Source organism: Mandrillus leucophaeus, unplaced genomic scaffold (assembly GCF_000951045.1).
Source record: "Mandrillus leucophaeus isolate KB7577 unplaced genomic scaffold, Mleu.le_1.0 Scaffold3, whole genome shotgun sequence".
NCBI classification, from domain to species: domain Eukaryota; kingdom Metazoa; phylum Chordata; class Mammalia; order Primates; family Cercopithecidae; genus Mandrillus; species Mandrillus leucophaeus.
In genome coordinates, this window is record NW_012103142.1 from 14,926,197 (window position 1) to 14,948,438 (window position 22,242).

The 22,242-nt window shown below is 42.3% G+C and overlaps 1 protein-coding gene across 1 annotated transcript in view; it reads right to left on the reverse strand.

Moving 5' to 3' along the window:
• ADGRF5 (adhesion G protein-coupled receptor F5) overlaps positions 1–14,022 on the reverse strand; it is a 103,724-nt gene extending 89,702 nt beyond the window's left edge. The window contains exon 1 of the mRNA XM_011986872.1: positions 13,802–14,022. The gene's annotated coding sequence lies outside the window, so the exon portion shown is untranslated. The remainder of the gene's footprint in view (positions 1–13,801) is intronic.
• Between the last annotated feature and the right edge of the window lie 8,220 nt (positions 14,023–22,242).

Below are 22,242 nucleotides of genomic sequence, written 5' to 3' on the forward strand. Positions count from 1 at the left end.
AAAGAAAGAAAGAAAGAAAGAAAGAAAGAAAGAAAGAAAGAAAGAAAGAGAGAAAGTTGTGGGAGAGGGGGAGAGAAAGGGGGGAAGAGGAAGAAAGAAACAAAGAAAGAAAAGAAAAGAAAAGAAAGGCAGGCAGGCAAATTCTAGAGCCCACCCTAGACTTCCAGAATCTAATACTCTGGAAGTGAGGCCCAGTAACCAGTGTTTTAACAAGCTATCAAGCTGTCCAGGTGATGCTGATGTGCACAAATGTTTAATAACCACTGAGATAGAGCATGGTTATTTTTATTATTATTATAATTTTTTTTACCATTGTGGTTCTCACTTTGAGAAACTATTGATGTCTGGTTCCCAGGCCTGTGTCAGCTGTATCAGAACCTCTGCATACATTTAGAGAAACACTGGCAGATAGATGGGCTGCTAGGTTCATCTGTGGGCCATCTCTTCTCTCCCCACACATAATTATCTTCAGCCAAGATGCTTCATTGTCAGGACTTCTGCGTAAAGAGCCAGCTTCACCTCTTCCTGCTCCTTCCTTTTTCCTCTTCAGCTTTACTGAGGTAAAATTGACAAATAAAAAGTATATCTATGGTGCACTACATGCTTTTTTGCTATATGTATACATTGTGAAATGACCACAGTCAAGCTAATTACTCCTTTTTTCTCATCTTACTTTACCTTTCTGAACCTACTTAGCACCCTGAAAGCTCTGTGTTCTCTAGTCTGCCAATTCTCACTGTCCTTCACGGCCCAGGTCAAGGTCATTCCCTGCAGGAAGCCTCCCTTTGACTCCCTCTAGTTGTGTGTACACCTCCCATCACCTCCTCCCCTGTCAAAGCACCTACTGAACTGTGTTACAATGCTCTATTTATGGGCTCCTCCACTGTCCTGTGATACTACCACCTCGCACACCACCCCAGGGTAGGATCTCATTTACCTACTGTTCTGTGTCTAACACTTAGCGCAGTATCTGGCACAGAGTAGTCAGGTGCTTAATCCATGTTTGTTATGAATGAATCCCTAAGGCGGCACACTATTAGAGCTGCTTAAGAGGGTAAAGCATGGGCTATGGCACCAGGCTGTTGGGTTGAAGTACTAGTTCTACCACTTCCAGCTATTGAAATTTGGGTAAGTTACTTAATCTCTCTGATCCACAGTTTTCTTATCTTTAAAACAGAGACAGTGCAATTTTCTCATATTAAATGAAGTATTCCAAATTAAGTACTTAAGAGCAGAGCTTGGTGAGTATTAAGTCCCCCATGCTAGCAAGAAAATGGACCAGAAGATCCTAAGATGCTTCTGTCATGAGAAGCCTGCACATAGGACACGTTTTATTCATAGTCACTCTATTTCTCTTTCGTCTCCTTTCTTTCTCTAAATATGGTTATCTCATCTCTAGACTGCTAATATTTCTTTCTTCCTTTTCCTCTTTCTTTGACATAATATTTACAAGTCCACAGCTCAGATCCCACATGCATAACCATTAGAGATGTGTACGTGTGCCTGCGTGTGTGCATGCATGCACTCATGCATGTGTGTGCATTTGGTTTGGTGGTTTGAGAATTGGGTTTAAAAATGGAACTAGGGCATATCAGTAAATAGGCTATAGGCACTGACCAATTCATCAGTTATAACTCTTGTTTTTGAAGGATAATCCATTACAAAATAAATAAAGTCTGCATGTTCCTGAAAATTGTCACAGGAAATTGTTGACTAAAGGTGAGTCTCAAGTCAAAAGGGGAAAAAAATCCTGACTATAGAAATTTACATCAGATATAAAACTTACACATACGAAAAAAAAAAAAAAAAAAAACAAGCATAATTGCCTGCTAAAGTAAGTAAGGGGAACTTATAGACTATCTCTGAGAAAATGGATGAATTTTGCAGAAAGGTGCTGTTTTATCAAGAGCAGCTGAGGTTCGATCTATAGTCACACATCAGGTTGTGTTGGCAGTTTGGTTACATATTTTTATTTTTGAAATCCTATCCTTTTCCCAGTATATGTATTCATATTCACAAATAGGATATTCATTCACTGGACAAATGTTTCTGGGTACCTACTTTGTGCAGAATACTATCTTAATGCTGGGAAACTCGTGGATGATTTCTTTCTTACAGCAAGTTTATTGTTGTTGCTGCTGCTGATGATACTATTGCTATTTTTAATTGCTATCTCTTATGGAGAAACACCTCCATCACAGGGTCTCTGCTGAGTGTTTTTTAACAAGCTTTTTTTTTTTTTTGAGATGGAGTCTCCCTTTGTTGCCCAGGCTAGAGTGCAGTGGCACGATCTCGGCTCACTGCAAGCTCTGCCTCCCAGGTTCACACCATTCTCCTGCCTCAGCCTCCCGAGTAGCTGGGACTACAGGCGCCGGCTAATTTTTTGTATTTTTAGTAGAGACGGGGTTTCACCGTGTTAGCCAGGATGGTCTCGATCTCCTGACCTCGTGATCCGCCCGCCTCGGCCTCCCAAAGTGCTAGGATTACAGGCGTGAGCCACCGCGCCCGGCCTTTAACAAGCTTTTTAAATGCACAATGTCATTTAATTTTCACGACACTCCATGAACTAGTTAGCTACTCCCATTTTAGAGAAGGAGGCTCAGAAAGGTTAAACAACTGGCCAAACCTGGTTTAAAATCTACATAGATTGACAGTCTGGCAAATTGAAGAATTTGAAGCAGACTCTGAATCCCAAACCCAGTTCTTGTCACTATACTATATTATGCTTCAAGATAAGCTGCTGAAACATAAACAAATGAAAGGTTAAACATACGATGGTTCGAAGGATGGTACAAAGTGATACAGAATTCTGTTCCAAACCTGTAGTCCCAACAAAGGGTACAATTCAGCAGGAAGAATGTTCCTGCAAACATGAGCCTGGACTGCAAAATCATTAACCTACCCAGAGAAATACAGGGAGGGATCCTCCTGCCACCAGTGTAAACACTTTTCTAAAAAGCTAGTAGATATTTTCTAAACATTGTTTTTATGCCTGACTAAATGTGCATCATACTTTGGAAGTACTTCTAAGGCAGTGATCTCATCCTCTTTGGCACCAGGGACTGGTTTCATGGAAGACAAGTTTTCTAGAAGACCAGGAGAAGCGAGAACAGTGGGGGGATGGTTTCAGGATAAAACCATTCAGATTATCAGCCATTAGATTCTCATAAGGAGCATGCAACCTAGATCCCTCACATGCACAGTTCACAATAGGGTTCAAGTTCCCATGAGAGTCGAATGCCACCACTGATTCAAAAAGAGGTGGAGCTCAGGCGATAACGCTGGCTTTCCCATGGCTCACATCCTGCTGTGTCGCCAGGTTCCTAACAGGCCATCGACCAGCACTGGTCCATGGCCCACAAGTTGGGGACTCCTGTTCTAAGGTGCTGGTTGAAAAATGCATATTTTGCAGCATTGCTCCCTGTCCTGCTCCTACCCCCATCTTCCTACACAGACAGGTTTCAATTTAGTAAGTTCAGGTAGAACCCAGAGGTATGCATTTTGATCAGTATCCGCCAGTTTATCAAGTACTGGTCTCTAGACCACACTTGCACAAACTGTGCTTTGCATCTCCATGTAAATAACATATTCTATATGTCATTTACAGTTCTCTTATACTAATATATTATATATCTATTATTACAAAAACCCAAAATAGAGATTTTTAAAGGGATAAGATCTTTCAAAATAAAGAGCAGGACACATACTTTCTCTTCATAGTCCAACAGAGGGTGTAGCATACCATCTGCCACCCAGAGTTGAGTGAACCTCTGGCCTTGTACCCTAAGATACATCCCTGTCTTATGAACTTCTGGGAGACAGGAGGCTGAGTGGAATCTGTACTGGCTTGGTGCTTAGGCTCATTCTCTGTGGCCACCATTGTTCACCTTCAGACAGGTCAGTAAATCAATCTCCACGGCTTTGAAAGAAGAGTAGACAAGTTCTGCCGGTGAGCTGTGGAAAATTTATGCAACACCAGCATCCGCAGTGAAGAGATGATCTTGAAAAATATTAGTTATGCTATACCATGGCAACCCCACCTCAGGTGCATGAATATGCAGTGTCACTCATGACACACTTGGAAATTCTCCCTGAGTGATGATTTAAATAAAATGTGAATGAAGTCCAAGTGTCATTCATTTCTGCTTTTAAACGGGAATTAAAAACTCATATAGGAAGTATTAATAATTGTGATTTTGATTTTAAGAAAAAGGTAAAAGTTTGTTAGTAGCCTAAATGTGAGCAAAGTTTCAAAAATTATACTAAAATTAAAATTTATGAACAATCCGTCCTGAAAGTAGAAGATGTTATTTTACTTAAAGAAGAGATAAATCACTTAAGTGACACTTTTGCATTCCTAACTCTACATGAAATGCTGAATGTGCCAGGTACTGTGCTAGGGGAGAGGAGTAAAAAGATGAATAAGATGGCATCCCTATGTCCTAGGAAAGAAGTGCATGTGAACAATGACTGAGATTTCAAACACGAAAGGCACTGTAAAACAGGCTTGGGACAGTGCTGCAAAGCACTTAGCAGGGAGATCAGTTCTGCACAGGGATGCTGTGACCTGTAAAAAAGAAGTAATTTGGTGACATTTAAAATGGACTTAGGAGGATAGTTTACTTGACGGATGTGTTAGTCTGTTATCACGCCACTAATAAAGACATATCTGAGACTGGATAATTTAAAAAGGAAAGAGGTTTAATGGACTCACAGTTCCACATGGCTGGGGAGGCCTCACAATCATGGTGGAAGGTGAGGAGGAGCAAAGTCATGTCTTACTTACATGGTGGCAGGAAAGGGAGCTTGTGTAGGGGAACTCCCATTTATTAAACCATCAGATCTCATGAGATGTATTCACTACCATGAGAACAATATGAAGGAAGCCGCCCTCACGATTCAATGATCTCCACCTGGCACCACCCTTGACACGTGGGATTATTGCAACTCAAGGCGAGATTTGGGTGGGGACACAGTCATACTATATCAACAGAAAAGGCAGGAAAGAGAAATCCAGGCAAAGGAATGAACCACAGCAGGGAGACAGAATGAATGGAGAAGAGGTGGCCCCGGTTATAGCCACTGGGAAGTTGAGGAAATGGCAGAGGGAAAGGAACCTGTAAAAGAAAAACTGAGAAGCTGCACCAGAGAAGAAGGAGGAAGGCCAGGAGCATTGGTGTCCTGGAAGGCAGGGACAAGACTAGAGGAAGTGGAGAGCAGTGTGAAGTCCTGCTGACAGTAAATGAGTTGGATTTGAGGATACAAAGGTCTTAGAGAATTTTGGCAAAAGCATTTGCTGAGGTGCATTGGGGTAGCATAGACAGAACACAATGTGAATGGTTGGTGATGATATGAAGACATGAATAGCCATAATCCTTTCAAGAATTTTGTGGTGAGAGGAAATGAAGATGGAAGCACAGTTGAGGAAAAATATGGGGTGAGAAGAGCTTCTGCTCCTATTGTTTTAAGATGAGAAGGACCTGAGCGTAATTCAATGATAACAGGAAAGGACCAATAAGAGGGGAGCCTAGTGAGGCTATGGGAATAGAGGGCAGGAGTGTGGGAGAGCTAAGCTCTGGATGCAGGGAAGCGTCCCTCTTCTCTTGGGACAAAAAAAGAGGGCAAAAGAGATGGGTATTGAGGCTGATCCTGGCATAGAGTTGGTGGTGAGAAGGCCAATGGCATTATTTCCTCCAAGAAGGCACAGCTGTTTCCTGAGAGCAGGCTGTGTGTGCATGTGTGTACATGTGTATGTGCATGGTGCACACACTTGGCCACGCTGGTGCTTGGAGATTTAAGGACAACGAAGACACCATAAAGATGTCTCTGGGGATAATTGAAGAGTTCTAGGCTGGATGAGGGCCCATGTCCCTCTTCTAATCTTTCCTGGCCTTAGACCATACAAATATCTGGCTTCTTTGCACTCTCACTTGCAAGACATTGAGTTTGTGTGTTTGTATATATGTATAAATACATGCTCTTGACCGGGCGCGGTGGCTCATGCCTGTACTCCCAGCACTTTGGGAGGCCGAGGCGGGCGGATCACCTGAGGTCAGGAGTTCAAGACCAGCCTGACCAACATGGAGAAACCTCGTCTCTACTAAAAATACAAAATTAGCCCGGTGCGGTGGCGGGTGCCTGTAATCCCAGCTAATTGGGAGGCTGAGGCAGGAGAATCACTTTAACCCGGAAGGCGGAGGTTGCAGTGAGCCAAAATCATGCCACTGCACTCCAGCCTGGGCAACAAGAGTGAAACTCCGTTTCAAAAAAAAAAAAAAGAAATACATGGTCTTGAATTTTCCTGTAGGCAGAATCTCTGGTTTCTCCTAATACCTAGTAGAGTTCAGACACATAGAATATATTCAATAAATAATTCTTGGTTGGTTGAAATATCTTTCAACTCATTATACCCCAGCTGTTAGCCAATAAGTAGACTGCAAAGGTGAAAAGTAACTATAATTCTAAGACGGCCCTTCCCTAGAGACAGGGAACTGAAATTGAGTCACTATTTTTAGCAGGAATGCATATTACCATAAAGAAAGTTTTCTCTGATCTGACCAATGATGGGTGCATGTCATAACACTGAATGAAAACCTCTTAAAATGCAATACGTTTTGTGCTTTACCTATTTCCTCTCCATTAACACACAAACATATGCACACTCATGCACACAAATGCACACATACGTGCACATCTGCGGGTGCACACCACAACCAAAACCCAAACATCTTTTTGATCCTTAGATGGCTGGTGGCGTGAATTTTCTGTAATGTAAACGAAGAAGCAGTGGGCAGGATAAAGGGTTAAGTAAGGATCTCTAGTAATGCTTCAACTTGTTCTTTGAGGAGTAACAAAGAGAGGAAGAAGCACAGGCTTTGTGGAAGGAAATTCCCAGGCCCCACTTCGGACATTCGCAACCTGCCCTGTGAACCCCTGAGGGGTGTCTGATAATAAACACTTGCAAACAAAACAATCCTAAAAGGCATTTTTACTAACATTCTCACATTCTCACCAAAGAGCCACAACACGTTTTCCTGAATCTCCGGACCTTGGGGTTGGGATATCCACCTGCCAGCAGAGGCCAACAACCCAGTCCCTGCTCAGGCTGGTGTTTGTACGTGCAGGTCCCCCTTGCTCCTTGAGCCTTTGATTGGGCAGGGGTGGTGATGGAGCTGTGGAATGCAGATCACAGACTCAACACCAGACAGGATGGGTGTGGACTGCTGTGTGCAGACCTGAGACCCACCTCTTCGTCTTCCCCAGAGACCCCCAGACATAGCCCTGAGCATTGCAGCTTTGAGTAATAATGCAGTGACCTTCCCTAGGAGCAGAAAGAACTTGACAAAGGCATGAAAAGCTCTGCTTGTAAAGTGTGCCAATTAAGTAACAAATTGGTCTTCTTTTCCTGTAGTAGCAAAACAAACAAATAAAACCCCTGGAGACTTGACAGTAAATATTTGTGCAGAAGTTTGTTGTAAGAAGCTCAAAACATGTTAGGATCAAGATGCGAAAACTTAAGCAAAAGCCTAGTTTGGGTGAGACTGTTTGTAATATTATACCTTATTTATCCCCAAACTAATAGGATGTGAGATCTGTTATGCCCATTTCGTCAATGAATACATGAAGGATCAGAAACTGGCCTAGAATAATAGTAAAGTTCTGGGCGATCCAGGTATCTGATACTTGCTCTAGTGAGTATGTATGTGTGTGTGTGTATGTGTGTGTTTACTGGGGCTGTGTGTACACAGATTTATGACTTTTTTTAACTAAAATATGCTTAAAATACCTTTATTAATTGCAATTCAAGCCAAGATCCTCAAATGGCATCACTGTCTCAGGTCTAGACCAGAATTCACTTCACAGTGCGGGTGAGATTTACATCCTTGACTACAAAAAGAAAGCTGACCCTTTACTTTGAATTGCCGTCACTGGTCTCTGGAATATGTTTGGATGACTACTCATTTGCATCTGTCCAGAGTTGGCAGGCAATCTCCCTCTTGACCCCGGCCCTCAAGACCACATTGATCCAACTGAGGTGATGACAGGCTTCAGATTTTACTCTAGGTGGGGTTAACATGAGCCTCTACTCAGGCCTCCTTCTGTCCTTTGTGCTGTAACAATGGGCGGAAACACAGCCTTGTTAGAGGAAATTCCCAGGGCCATGGTTTGGACATTAGACAGTGGCTTTGCTATGCTGGGTAGGCTGATGTGCATCTAAAAATAAATACACTGGTCTGCAAGGGTTTCTATGATTTTGTTCTGCACAGTTGATTACATTTCAAAGGATTTTTTTTTAAATTAGTGTTTTTAAGAAAGCTAATTTAGGTAAGCCTTGAGAATAAAATATATCATGGCTTTGTTTCGGTTTGAAAATATATAGCATTTGCTTATAACTGAAAGGACTGCTGCTTTTTTCCCCCAGAATCTCAAAGTGAGATTGAAGAAAGCAAAGTCATGCTGAGATGCTGCCCAAGCATGGTGAGAAACATGCAAGGGTCCAGAACTGCATGTTCTTTGAGTCCACAAAGGATAAAGTATTAACAGAAAGCTCTGGGGCTGCCTGGAGTGGTTGGTGATGTGTATAGGGCCTACCTAAGCCTAAGTCTCACTTCTCTAAAAGTTTCCATGTCCTTACTTCGCAGAGAGACTGCTCTTCTGGTGGTTCATGTAGCAGGAAAGGAAAGATGAGTAGAAGGCAGTGGTCAATGAACTTGACTCACAGCAGGCAGACAGTTCCAGCCAGCTCTCTTCTCTCCCCAAAAGTCAAATATTCCATTCACAGTCCTTGCAATTTAGAAGATGGTAGAATCAGTTTCTTTTTCACATTTTAAAATTAGATCTCTGAATGGCTAGGAACCCATATCCATGTAGTCGTGTTTCCGTTTTGGCTAGAGGAGAAATCAGAGCCAAAGCTCTGAGTCTTGCTGTTATTTGCCTGACTCTACTTGAGCTGAAAACGTCCAGAAATGCGGCAGTTTTCCATCAAATAGGAATGTGTTTGCAGCACAAGAAGTAACCCACAATTTAGTTAAAGAGTAACCCAAGAAGAGTGGTTTACAGTGAACTTTTCCCTCCTCATTGTTCTCATTTCTTTTTTGCTCTTTCCTGGAAGTCCAGCCTACTCCATTGTTACTAAGACCCTATTTTAAACTTACTGCAGCAGATAGGTAGGGCTAGCTTATGGAAAGTCAGCTATCCTCACTCTAGCCTGATGACTTATTTTGCAGACCTTCTTGGTGGCTTGGATCACTGCACTGACATCACGAGACTCTTGATAGCTTTGAGCGGGAAGGGACCTTCGAGGTCATCACCCGGACTCCACCCAGTGTGGGCATCCCTTTGGGAACACCCTGGCCACTAGTCCGTCTTCCAGGGTGCTGGAACATTGCCCGGGACAAGGCGTTCACCACACCACAAGGCAGCTCACTCATTTTTAGATGATTCTGATGGTGGGTAAATCCTTCCACATATTGAACTGAAATCTGTTACGCTATAATTTCCACTCATTGATCTTCTGTTGACCTTCCCTTTTCCCACACAGAGCAACCGTTCGATATTTAAAAGCAACCCTCATGTGCTACAAGATGTACTTCTTACTTTTAATTGTCCCGTGAATGTTCCTTCAACTATTCTGTGAATGACAGTTTTCTCATTTTCACAGTCTTGGCCAACCTCCTCTTTTAAGACTTGGTGTTTTTTGTTTTTTGTTTTGTTTTGTTTTGAGACAGAGTCTTGCTCTGTCACCAGGCTGTGGTACAATCTCAGCTCACTGCAACCTCTGCCTCCCGGGTTCAAGCAATTCTCCTGCCTCAGCCTCCTGAGTAGCTGGGACTACAGGCAAGTGCCACCACGCCCAGCTAATTTTTGTATTTTTAGTAGAGACAGGGTTTCTCCAGGTTTGCCAGGAAGGTCTCAATCTCTTGACCTCGTGATCTGCCCACCTCAGCCTCCCAAAGTGCCGGGATTACAGGCAGGAGCCACCGTGCCAGGCCGACCTGGTGTTTTTTTAAAGGAACCTATTTGGCACTTTAGATAATTAATCTTCTTACAACTTTGTGCACTAGGTATTAGTTCATATTTTCAGAAACAAAACAAAGACTTGGCAAGATACAATTACTTGTTCAACACAGGAGATTAAAAACCAGGTCTGCCTCTTTCTAGCCCACAACATGCCTCTCATTAAAAAAGAAATATTGAGCCAGATATAGTCCAGGCTGATTTCAAATACATCCTGAGATCTGTGGCAGGCCACAGGAAATCTCTCATGCAGGTTAACCTCCCTTTTGTGGTTACAACGTGTGTTTATTGACAGAGATTAAAGTGAACTTGAGTGGGTAAGAAATTACCAACAGAAAACATTCAGCTGTTGAAAGGCAGCTATAGACAAGGTGGGCATGGAGGGGGCCTGGAGGCAGAAAGGCATAGGAGCAACAGTAAGCAAGAAGGGATTCCAGAGTTGCAGGAGGCATGTCATTTGGAAGCTCTGGACAATGGAGGAGGAAGAGAAGAAGGCTGGAAGAGAGAAACAGCGGTCCCTTGGGAGCACCTCAGCAGTTTGCTTTGGCCTAAACCTGGTGGTTATGTCTATTTGCTTTCTCCCAAGTGTCCATGTGCTCTATGGGAGGGCAAAGCGTGGGGGACAATGATACTATGCTCTTCTCCAGCATTTGATTCTAGGTGAAATATGGCTAAGACACAAATCTTTGGGTGGAAAAAGGAGAATACCACATGTAGTCAGAAAGGGAATCCTTTTAGCTGTGCTACAGTGAGGGATGATGTCAGGAACTGGCTATATGTCTACCTGCTTCTAGATTTTTCCTGCACCACTTGGTACAGCTACTTCCTTCTCTTTTCCTGGCTGCTTTCCTAAAGCACGGATTGCTTAGTGGAGGCCCTTCCTCCCTCCTCATCTAACCTGCTTCAGAGCAGCACTATACCCAATGATGAATGCCTCATAGATTCCTCTGAGTTGCAGGACACTGCTCCCCAGGAGTCACGGGCAACTGTGCTCTTGGGGAAGTACCAAAGCACAATGTTAATGTCAATGGCTGAACACATGGGAATAGTAATAAAATGGCTCTCTTAAGATCTCTTCGAGCTGGCTTGACTCAGAGAAATACAGAACTCTGTCTTGTTCATCACTTGAAAAACTCAAGGTTCAGAGAAAAGTTGTGGACCCACCCAAGGGTCACATGGCAAGAGAGTTGCAGGTACAGGACTAAATCTGGGGCCCCGAAGCACAGTTCAGCTTTCTTTCTACTGAACCACAGTGACTTCAAGCTTCAAGTTCTCAAGGCCTTTACTTGGATGTGCCAGCATTTGTTAGGGATCAGACCTATTTCAGTTTTCCTTAATACTTCCATAAAAGAGAAGTAGCACAGAGGATGACAAAAAGTAAGTCCTCCAGATGAGAGCTGCATGGAGGCAGGACTCACATCTGTATTGTTTGCCATCACATCCCTAGCACATAGCACACTGCCTGCCCTGTGAAAGGGACTGAGTGAGTCCTTGACTTAGAGTGGCAGAGAATGAGGGGCACCGATAGGGAAACACCTAATGAAAGAGGCTGTCACAAAGACATAAAGAAATAGATTCTAAAAGGCATGGCACATGGAAAGTACTCAAAATATTTGGTGAGTAAATGAATCCAGCAACATTTCAGAAAGAAGAGTGTGGGAAAATGCTCTAAGGATTAAAAATATTGTTTGGAAGATTCAAACTATAGATCTCTATCTCATAATTAATTAGGGTTTTTCAGACAATGTACACATTCATTTGCTCATTCATTCATTCATTCATTTATTCAACAAAATTGATTGAGCAGAAGCTATGTGCCCAAAACTGTGCCAAGTGCTATGGGTTTAGGCATAGAAGACCAATAACTCCTCAAGAGTGAAAAAAAATATAGCAACTATTATTTAATGTGCTTAGGGATATGTCAAAACATTCCACCAAGTACCAGAAAATTCACAGACCTGAGAATCGCTTAGTAGAAGAGGGATGAAGGGGAATGAAGGTGTACAAACCAGGCCTTAACGGGCAATTGGGTGGGGAAGATGAATAGAGGTATCCCAGGCAGGGAGGACAGCACACACAGAAATAGGAAGGCATTAGAGTATTCACATATTAGGGAAATGCAAGGTACTTAGTTTAGTTGCAAAGACAGATGCTGAGAGGGTGAGGCTGGCAGGACAATACGGAACCAACTGATTTTTCTACCCTCCTTAAGTGAATGCTTCTCAAACTTTAATGTGCATATACATCACCCAGGGATTAAAATGCAGATTCAGAAGTCTGGGGAGGGACTAAAGAATGTGTTCCCAAGTGATCATTTCCAGCCGATGCCTGATGCAGCTGGTCATTGGACTACACTTTAGGTAGCAAGGCTGTAAGCAACGGAGTGCAACAGAAATATTTCAGGCACCTGAGGTCAGGCACCTTGGCTCCCACCTGTAATCCCAGCACTTTGGGAGGCCAAAGTGGGCGAATCACCTGAGGTCAGGAGTTCGAGACCAGCCTGGGCAACATGGTGAAATCCCATCTCCACTAAAAATACAAAATTTAGCTGGGCATGGAGGTGCACGCCTGTAGTCCCAGCTACTTGGGAGGCTGAGGCACGAGAATCATTTGAACCTGAGAGACAGAGGTTGCAGTGAGCCGAGATTGCACCACTGTACTCCAGACTGGGCAACAGAGCAAGACACAGTCTCAGAAAAAAAAAATTATATATATATATCACTGAGAGTGGCATTATTAGAACTGCATATTCCCAAGAGCCCTGTAGCAGTGTATGGAAGATAGAATGGAGGGAGACTGTATTGATGTAAAATACGTAAGTGGTAAGAAATTATGAGCATTAGAGCTAAATAAACTAGAAAAGAATAGTAAATGTTCAATAAATAGGTATGAATTGTTTGATATTCCATGAAGTCTGTATAAATTATTTCTCTTAGAGTAAAGGCTGGTTGTGAAGACAAAATGAAACAATAAAAACATAAGATGCCAAAAAAAAAATCCAGAGAAATACGTAGTGGTACTTAAATAAGACCTGGCTCTTCTCTGAGTCTCAGTGACGTATCATCTTGAGCCTTAACAGTGACCAACAAGAGCACCCAGCTAAGGAGTGAGCACCATCCCTACAGACAACCACCACCACAGCCTCTGAGCCATCCCTGGATATTCGTTGTCGCTGCTTGTATTGAATTTCAGGAAACTTCTGGAATAACAACTGTTTCACCACAAATTCTAGAAAATAATGTGGAAGTCCACCAAGTCCACCAGATCCCTGAACAAAGTACTCTTTTTTTTTTTTTTTTTTTTTTTTTTTTACTTACAGCACATAGGCATTTTAAATTAGGAACACTTATTCCTATTTCTGTTAGCAAATTCTCTGTCAAATCTAGTATTTCTTTAACTGAAAACCTCAGAAAGAAATAACAAAGAAATCATGGTAGAGGTCTATACTATTAAAAAGAAAAGGCAGTTAGTAAAAATTACCCCGTATGCAGTAACCAAAAAAACAAACTACTTCTAATGAGATGTGCACTCCAAAGAAAATAAGAATTGCCGCCATGATCTGTATACTGACTGGCATTCTTTATCCAAAGCTGTACAGATTTGAAAAATCCATATGTCATATCCCCTCTTTAGTCCTCACAGTCTTGTACATCAGTAAATCTCCACACGACACACAGGTTGAGAGCATGCAGCCAACTAGAAAAGCCACGTGGAAATGCACATCTATTCCAGAGCAGCTGGATTCACATTTAACATGACAAATCAAAACGATACAGGTACCTACCTTTCTCTTCTGGGGTTTGCAGGCTCCTAAAATTTAATACCTTACTGCTGATCTGCCCCAAAACCTCTCAGGTGAGGTGAACCTTGAGGGTATCCCATTCAATTACACAGCCAGAGGAGGGTGGGGTTTCACAAGACCAGACTTCAAATGCTGGGGATCTTGCGGGTTCCCAGGCTGTCGGGAGCAGAGGTGAACTGCCTTCTGTTCTCTGCTGCAGGAAGAAGCCGGGAGACACTGAGTGACTGGAGGTAGGGGGCGGGGGCTTGGGGGAGGGAAGTAATACGGGGACTGTAATAAATAAGAGATCCTCGCCACATGATTTCCTGTATTTGGTGGCTGATGCCTCTCTCCAGGCTCCCTAGAGGAAACAAGAAACTTGTCCTCTGGCCATTGGAAAGAAGAGAATAAACACACTGAGAACTGTGAAAAGAAGCAGCAGGACCCCAGGCAAGGAGCTGATGGGCCAGCCAACTTTACCTTTTACCAAGTGCTTTCTTCCTGAAGTTCCTCTAAGTGTTTAACTCTGCAAAAGTCAATGATGTCCTCATCCTCTCCCACTGTGCTGAAGCATATTCTGGCCTCAGGCCAGATGTCATGTTACAGAGCGGTGTGTGAGAGGCAGGTTAGAACAGGCCCCGGAAGACTCCATTCCCAGCCTCAGGAAAGACCCTCTAAGCTCTGTCTTTGGAAAGTCTGATCTTTCTTAATCTTGGACTGACTCCAAAGCCCTCAGGCCATTTTGCCCTAGAGTTTAAAGAATTATCAGGAGGCCACCATCCATGGATTGCGAGAAGTAGGACCCTCTACATTATTTATGGGGTTCCATGTGAAACAAAAATGTGACACCCGGCGACAACAGAACATTAAAGCAAGTATGGGGACTCTCTGGAGCACAGGGCTCTATGCAACCGTACCAGGTCGTAGACTCACCAACCCAATTCTGGCTGTAGAAAGAAGGTGGGAACCTCGGGCTGTGTGGATTTTCACACGCTGAGCTGTTGAGAGGCCTGGACAACCCCCATTGTGTTCAGTGGGGTGACAGTCAGTCCTCGAACAGCAGTACACTTGGAAGCTGCTGCAAGGTGGCAGACAGGGAGGAGGGTGGATGCTGGGTTGTGGATGTGAGCAGACAAAGACCACAAACATATCACTGAGTTAAAATCACACAGTGGTCTCCTTGCCCATCTTTTCCCTCACTTCCTATCCATTCTCCTCCCAGCAACCAGGGCAATGTCTTTCAAATGCCATCTTCATGATGGGATTCCCATACTTAAAATGTTTCAGGAGCTTAAGGATATAGGCCAAACCCTTAAATGCGCAATGGCCAATCTCTCCTACTTTCCCTCAAAGCCCACTTTCACCTGCACTCTCCTCATGCCCTTTCTCATTCCCTCCTTCCCCACTTCTCTCCACTCAATGAAGCATGTCACAATTCCTTGAATCTCACATCCTTCAGAATGCATTTTCCAATTTCTGGGCCCCTTTGGTGTTCTTCCAAGCAAACCATGCTTGTCTCTCTCGTAACACTAAAGCAAGGAAGCCTGCCTACTTGTCTCTCTGTCTCCTTCTTGGCTGTCCCTCTGTGAGGTCGAGGACTGTGTCTGCTTCACCGTTATATCCCTAGTATTCAGGATCCAGCAGTGTCTGGTTTGTGTGGGTTTAACGTTAGGAGGAGGAGCGTCATCAACTACAGTTACTGTTGGGTGTGACGGTGCGCACCTGTACAAGTCCCCGCAAGTGCGTGGCTGAGGCAGGAGAACTGCTGGAGCCCAGGAGTTTGAGACCAGCCTGGGTGAGACCCTGTCTTTACAAAATAAAATTAAATAAATTACAGTTATTACATGTTAGGGAAAGGAGAATATATGACTTAGAGGAAAGCACAAGACTGTCGTTACAGTTTTAAAAAGTGGAGCAACTTCGTGAGTGGTATTGCAGAGCTAGTGTTGAATATTATTAAAATGCTGCAGTTTGTAATATGCTATGTATTGCAGCCTCGCAGAGATTATTGTAAGTAGGCAACAACTTTTATTCCATAAGTGAAGTCTTAGATAGGCTCACAAGAAGGAGGACTAAAACTAGCAAGGGTGAAGGAAATGGGAGTGTGTGGGAGGTGAGGGGAGAGAGAGGAAGAAAGAAGGGGCAGTGGAAAGGAAAGAGGAAAAGAGGACGGAGGGATATGGGAGGAGGGATAAAGACATGAGAAGTGGGAAGAATCACATGAATGGAACAAAGCTTAGAAAACAGTGAGGTGGTGGGGAGGGGAGGAAAACCCTGGTGAAGTCAGCATTTATCTGGAAGCAGTGCACCACGGGCAGGCTCTGTGCACCCTGCCTGACTCCCCTGCACTTTCTCAGGCTCCCTGATGAATCAAGCCTGCTTTTCAACAAGTCAAAAGGCAAAAGGGGGTCTAGGGACGTGGCACTACAGCTCTTAAAACACAACAGTTAGCTTCTCCTTTTTGTTTGGACTTTGAAACATTATTAAATCACATAGTCACTTTTATATTTCATGATTTTGAATACTTCCATGACAATATTACATCTGGAATTTCTAAGCATATATTCTGGTTACTTTTCGCTGTTCCTCTGAATCAAGAGGTCACTTTGTGTGATGATGAGGGCTGCACATGAGTGAGAAGCCCCAGGTGAGGCTAGATGATTGGAGTACAAGCTAGAGTAACAAGACCCATACTCTAGCATCTATAAAGGTCATCAAAACATAGGTGATTCTGGTTTTGTGCATTTAATTGTCGTTTAATATATGCATCTATCTAGAATAGAGCAAAGATATTTATTAAGCCAATCATTTGAACTTTATGAAGTCTTAATTTGGTTCCTAATTAATGAATATTACTTCCATTGGAAATGGAAGTGTCAGAGAAAATAGTGAAAGGCTTTCAAATAGGAAAAGATGACTAGGTGTCCTGTCAACAGAGTGTTGAGAGTTTTCTAGCAAACAACATACCGCTGGGGAGCTGAATCTATAGGGGTCTCTACATTTGATCATCTTTGACTGGAGGTTTAATAATTCTGAAGGACGTAGAAACTAATAGTAATACAAATGATTTTTGACCATAGAAATGCACATTAGTTTTGTGCAGTAGAGATATAATTGCCTTTCACCCTATAGAAATGGTTATTTCAAACATTAAATTTTAGTGCATGTTAGGATATTAGCCAGTGTTTGTAGTTATTAGCAAATTCAATTCAGCATTCCTTATTGTCTCTATATAAATATATCTGCTCTTGAGATTTCCCTTTGAACAAGTCCTAATGTTTTACCACTCCTTCATTAATTAATGAGTTAAATAAAATCTCTTTCGCATGTTCATTTTATATTTGTTTGAATCAGGATTTCACCTTTTGAAAATGATCTTTTAACAGAAGGGTAGGTGATAGTGCTTACAGCAGGTTGTATCAGGAATTTTCAATGGCAAAACTGTTTTCTTAAATATTTGGCCTAGTTTTATACATTCTTTGAGTATGTAAAATAAAAACAGGGAATAAACTAAGTGTGTTGATTATGAAAGTAAATGACAAAGCTTATCAGCTGAACAATAGGTGGGTACAGAGTTTCAGTTAGGGCAACAGTACAGGCAAAGCCCAAAGCAGAACTATGTAAAACAATAACGGGATCCGGGTTTACTAAATATGGTGAAAGTGGCCTAGGTTTGGACTCACTAAAACCAGTACCTTGGAGGAAAGAAAACCTTGATAAGCAAAGGGCATACATTTCAGGTGTTCAGTATTTTTTAAGACAGTATTTTTAGAAATTCTTGCCATATAGGCAATTATTCAGAAATGTCCTACTATTAATCAGCTATAGCAAACCCTTCAACATAGGGGACAATGACATTTTGAAAGGAAGAAATCAGAAAACACAAATATATTTGTGTGGTTTGGCTTCTCTTTAATTTTTACATTTGTTGTATTTTTAGTGTATGTGACTTACAATCTATATTTTTAAAATCAAAGATACAAAATAATTTATCTTTAAGGATCAGTCTGGCCAATCAGTTTGGTTTGACTCACTAAAGCTCTTAGTGCCAGATCGGCAGCTAAACATGAGGCCTTTTTGTTTTGTTTTGTTTAATTTTTATTTTCAAAATGAATTTGCCATTAATTTTGTAATTTAGAGTGAGGGAAATGACTTATCAAACAGCTCAGTGTGGAAGTTTGGATATTTTCATGAGAACAGTGATTCTTGATTTTGGAGTAATCATGAGAACTATAAATGATCAATAGCAAGTAATAGAACAAATGTGATCTACTAGATGCTTAAAGATCACTTCCCACAAACGCACGACTCTTTCTGCAAGAACCATGAGTAGACTTGTGAGGGGAGACTCCGTCACAGACTGACACACCAGCTTTGTCTTCACCCGCATTAGAGGTGAGGCTCTCTCTCCTTTCATTGTCAGTTTTTCTCTGCCAACTACTAGCATCACATTTGTCATTGAAGACGGAGCTCTTAAGAGGGGACTATTAAGGAGCTCTATAACTTTCATTGTTTCACTGAAAAATAAAAAGGAAGTATGGACACTATAATATTAAACCCGTCAAAGAAGGAATATACATGTAAAACATCAGTAGCATTGTTCTTGAGGAAAAAGGAATGTTGGCCTAAAGAAAGGCAACTGACCACTATCATATGTTTCCCTTAAAATAAAGGTGTTAGGAAAAGAGAGAGAGAGAGAGAGAGAAGGAAGAAAGAGAGAGGGAGAGAGCGAGGGAGAGGGACAGAGGATGGAGAGAGGAAGGGAGGGAGGAAGGAAGAAGGGAAGGAAGGAAGGAAGAAAAGAAGGAAGGAAGGGAGGGAGGGAGGGAAAGAGAGAAAGAAGGGAAAGAAAGAGAGAAAGAGAAAAAGAAAGAAAGAAGAAAGGAAAGAAGGAAGGAAGGAAGGAAGACAAGGGGAGGGAGGGAGGGAAGAAAGGAGGAAAGAAGGAGGGAGGAAGGGGAGAGAGAAAAAAGAAAATGAAGGAGGGAGGGAGAGCGGGAAGGGAGGGAGAGCTGGAAGGAAGGAAGAAAGAAAGGAAAGAAGGAAGGAAGGAAGGAAAGAAGGAAGGAAGGAAGGAAGGAGGGAAGGAGAGGGGAGGAGAGGAGAGGAGGGAGTGAAGATGAGGGAGGGAGTGAAGATGAGGGAGGGAGGGAAGAAAGGAGGGAGGAAAGGAGGGAGGGAAGAAAGGAGGGAGGAAAGGAGGAAGAGAAGGAGGGAAGGAGGGAGAGAGGGAAGGAAGAGAGGAAGGGAGGGAGAGAGGGGCCATACATATGTACATAGATTAAACCAAGTGTTTCAGGGAACTAGGGATTCTCAAATCCTGCTTTAGTGTTTTGGGAAGAATTATACTCACACTGCTTGGTGAGTTTAATTCAGTAAACCACTTTGGAGAGCAGTTTCACAGTGTCCCGGATAGTTCAAATTTCTAGTCACATCATATATTCTAGAAAATTCTTGCCTATATATACAAGGAGAAACACAAGAGAGTTCAACTGCAACACTCTTTAAAATAATTATAATACAAAAATATATACATGCATTATAGAAACATTGATAGAAAATTTTTGATATTATTACAGAAATAATAAATTAAGTCTGTATGTATCAACATGGATGGGGAAAAATACATGTAAAAGTTTTTTAAAAAGCCAGCAGGAAAAAGGTCAGTTGTAGAAAAAAATACATATACAATGCTATACATTGAAAAACTACACAAATATAGTCTAGGAGGAAGAAGGCATGAAATAGGACTAAGCAGGGAATAAAGAGGTTTTTCATTGTATTCCATGTCTTTGAAATAAAGAAGAAACAAAAATGTCAAAATACTGCATGGTGTGTAACACAGGTGCTTGTTTTTCTCTGTAAGTTGTCTTTTGAAGAAAGAAAAAGAAGTCACTGAAGTATTATTTTGAAAAACAGACTCATTTTGAGTTATATAGTAGACACGTTCTTTTTCACTCTTTACTTACAACTGAGGTAGAACAAATTTCTAAGAAAAGAAGCCTAGGAACAATCATAATTATCTTCAGTCCTTGATGAAATGGCAGTACTGTCCTTGGCTCCATCTCAGATTCACTCACTCTTTCCACATGAAATGAAACCTTGTGTCCTTAGAGTTAAGGACAAACATCCTGCTTGTTAGGGAAGCTGGTCGCTGCATTTACTGACAGCTTGGGTTGTCTGCTCCATATACCCTTTACTATTCAACACACAGCGATTTACTGAAGTAGAACAAGTCATTGGCATTGGGGAGCTCAAGGAAGTGAGAAATATCTTAAAAGGGAGGATGTTCACGAGAGAATGTGCAAAATCTCGATAACTACACCTAAGCATTTCCCAAAGACGACTTGCTTTAAAAATCTGTGTATCTTTGGAAGTTTGAACCAGTTGAATCCTAAATAAATAGGATTGTATTTAGATGATGTAAAGAGGACTTGTCTTTAACAACTAAACTTAGGTATTCTGCATCAGAGTATAAACCCTGTTTGTTTTGTTTGGGTGGTTGGTTTGGTTGGTGGAGTTCAACAACAAACCAACGTGGATGGGGAATACACCAAAACCCTTTTTTTTTTCCTTTTTGTTATAGGGCTAGAGGAGGAAGCTGTGGCTTTGTGAAAAATGTCCTAAATTTCTCTAACCTCTGACTTTCATATTAGGCAAGGGATGGCCCTGGTCTCAGCTTCACACCAAACTTTGCCATTCGGTGACTCAGATGGAGAAGTCAAACAAGAAGAGGCCATGTCTCTTTAAAGATGTGACTGTGGGAAATCACCTCACCACCCAAAAGACATTACAGTAATAATGTCAAAGCCCCTGGTCATGCAGGTCTCCCTGGGTCTCTGCACCCTGAATTGCTTCCTCTTGAGACATTTCTGTGCCCCATCGGCTTGCACAATGCAGAATGAGTTCAAGGCTTCCTTCCCTTTCGGAGCCTCTATCTTCAGATCCCGGAGCCTCTATCTTCAGATTCCCTTCCATCTTCTTGGGTGTCACTCTGGTCACCGTGCCTGCCCTGTGAGGCACGAATTCTTTCCCTTCCTTGTCAGCCCTCCATTCCTTTCATTCTTATCCACCATCCTGGCTCTTCCACTGTTCCCTGAATACTGGCACCTGGCTCACACTTTTACTCCTCACTCTGCAATTGCTGTCTGTCATTTCTGCATCCTGCCTTTTAAGATGTTTTCACTTCCTTGAGCTCCCCAATGCCAATGACTTTTGTCCTACTTTAGTAAATGACCGCGTGTTCTGATTGCTGCGTCCCAGACTGCTATAATTTCAAAATAGATGATGAAGTTTGAATTTGTGGGGGCGATGGGGAGGGGATATACTTTGTTACCATCCTTCCTCACTTCCACAGAACCTCTGCCTTTACTGAAAGCCCCAGTTATTCTATACCTGCTTCATAGCCTTCCCACTACTGCAAGCTACCCTTACCTTCCTGCGAAACCCAGATGCCATGGATAGCTATTTAAATACACTCTTTGCCAACTTTTTATTATATCTTTCTTTCTTGACATTCTGCCGTGCTACCGGCAAACTCCAGTCCTGGGTCACCTAGCAATCCATCTGCCCTGCTCTCTCTGTGACCAGTGGAGAAAGACACCAAATGTTACAGGAAAGCAAGCCACATCCGGGTTCTCACAGCTACTTAACAAAGATTTCCAGGGCTCAGTAGCCTAGTTCTTGAGATTTGACCCCCTCATTATTCCTCAATTCCTTTGCCTGAAAATATGTTTATATCTCTGATTCCAAAATCTTCACCAACAAACCTTACATAATATTTCCTACTCTTGGATCACCTTCCTAACTTTTCCCTTTCAGTTTGCCTCCAAACTTCTTAAAAAGCTGATTGGTAATCACCCAGACTCTTCCTCTTCTCTTCAAAGCTCTGCTAAACTTCTCTCTCCCTAAGCCACTCTCTTTAAATGACTTCTGGCTAAACAAAGTTTCTCTAAGTTCTCATCTTTCTCATCCTGAAACTTTTATGTGTCAGTCAATTTTTTCTTGGAACTCTTCTCTCATTTTCTTTGCATCTGCCCCACCTAAAGTCTCTCCCCTCTACCCATCTTCTCCCTCTTCATTGGGCTACTCTTCTTCATTCCTCTTTAAATGACAGCATTTCCCAAAGTATGTGATACCTCTTGTCCTGTTTTTGATACGCACCATTCTTCTAGTTAGCAGATTCAAATCTAAAGTGTGATAACTAGCTTTACTTTCTCCTTTATTTTCCCAGCCCCACATCCTTTCCCCAGGCCCAAGTTAGTCTCCAGGATCTGCTGATCCTCACTCTGGCAGATCTTTTCCATATATGTCTTTATTTACATATCCACTACCACCACTCCATGCCAACATGTATCTCTTCTTGCCTAAACTACTAATGAATTATCCTCCATCTTTCCTAATCCTGAACTCCCTTCTCCCAGTCATATAACCAGGTTAATTTA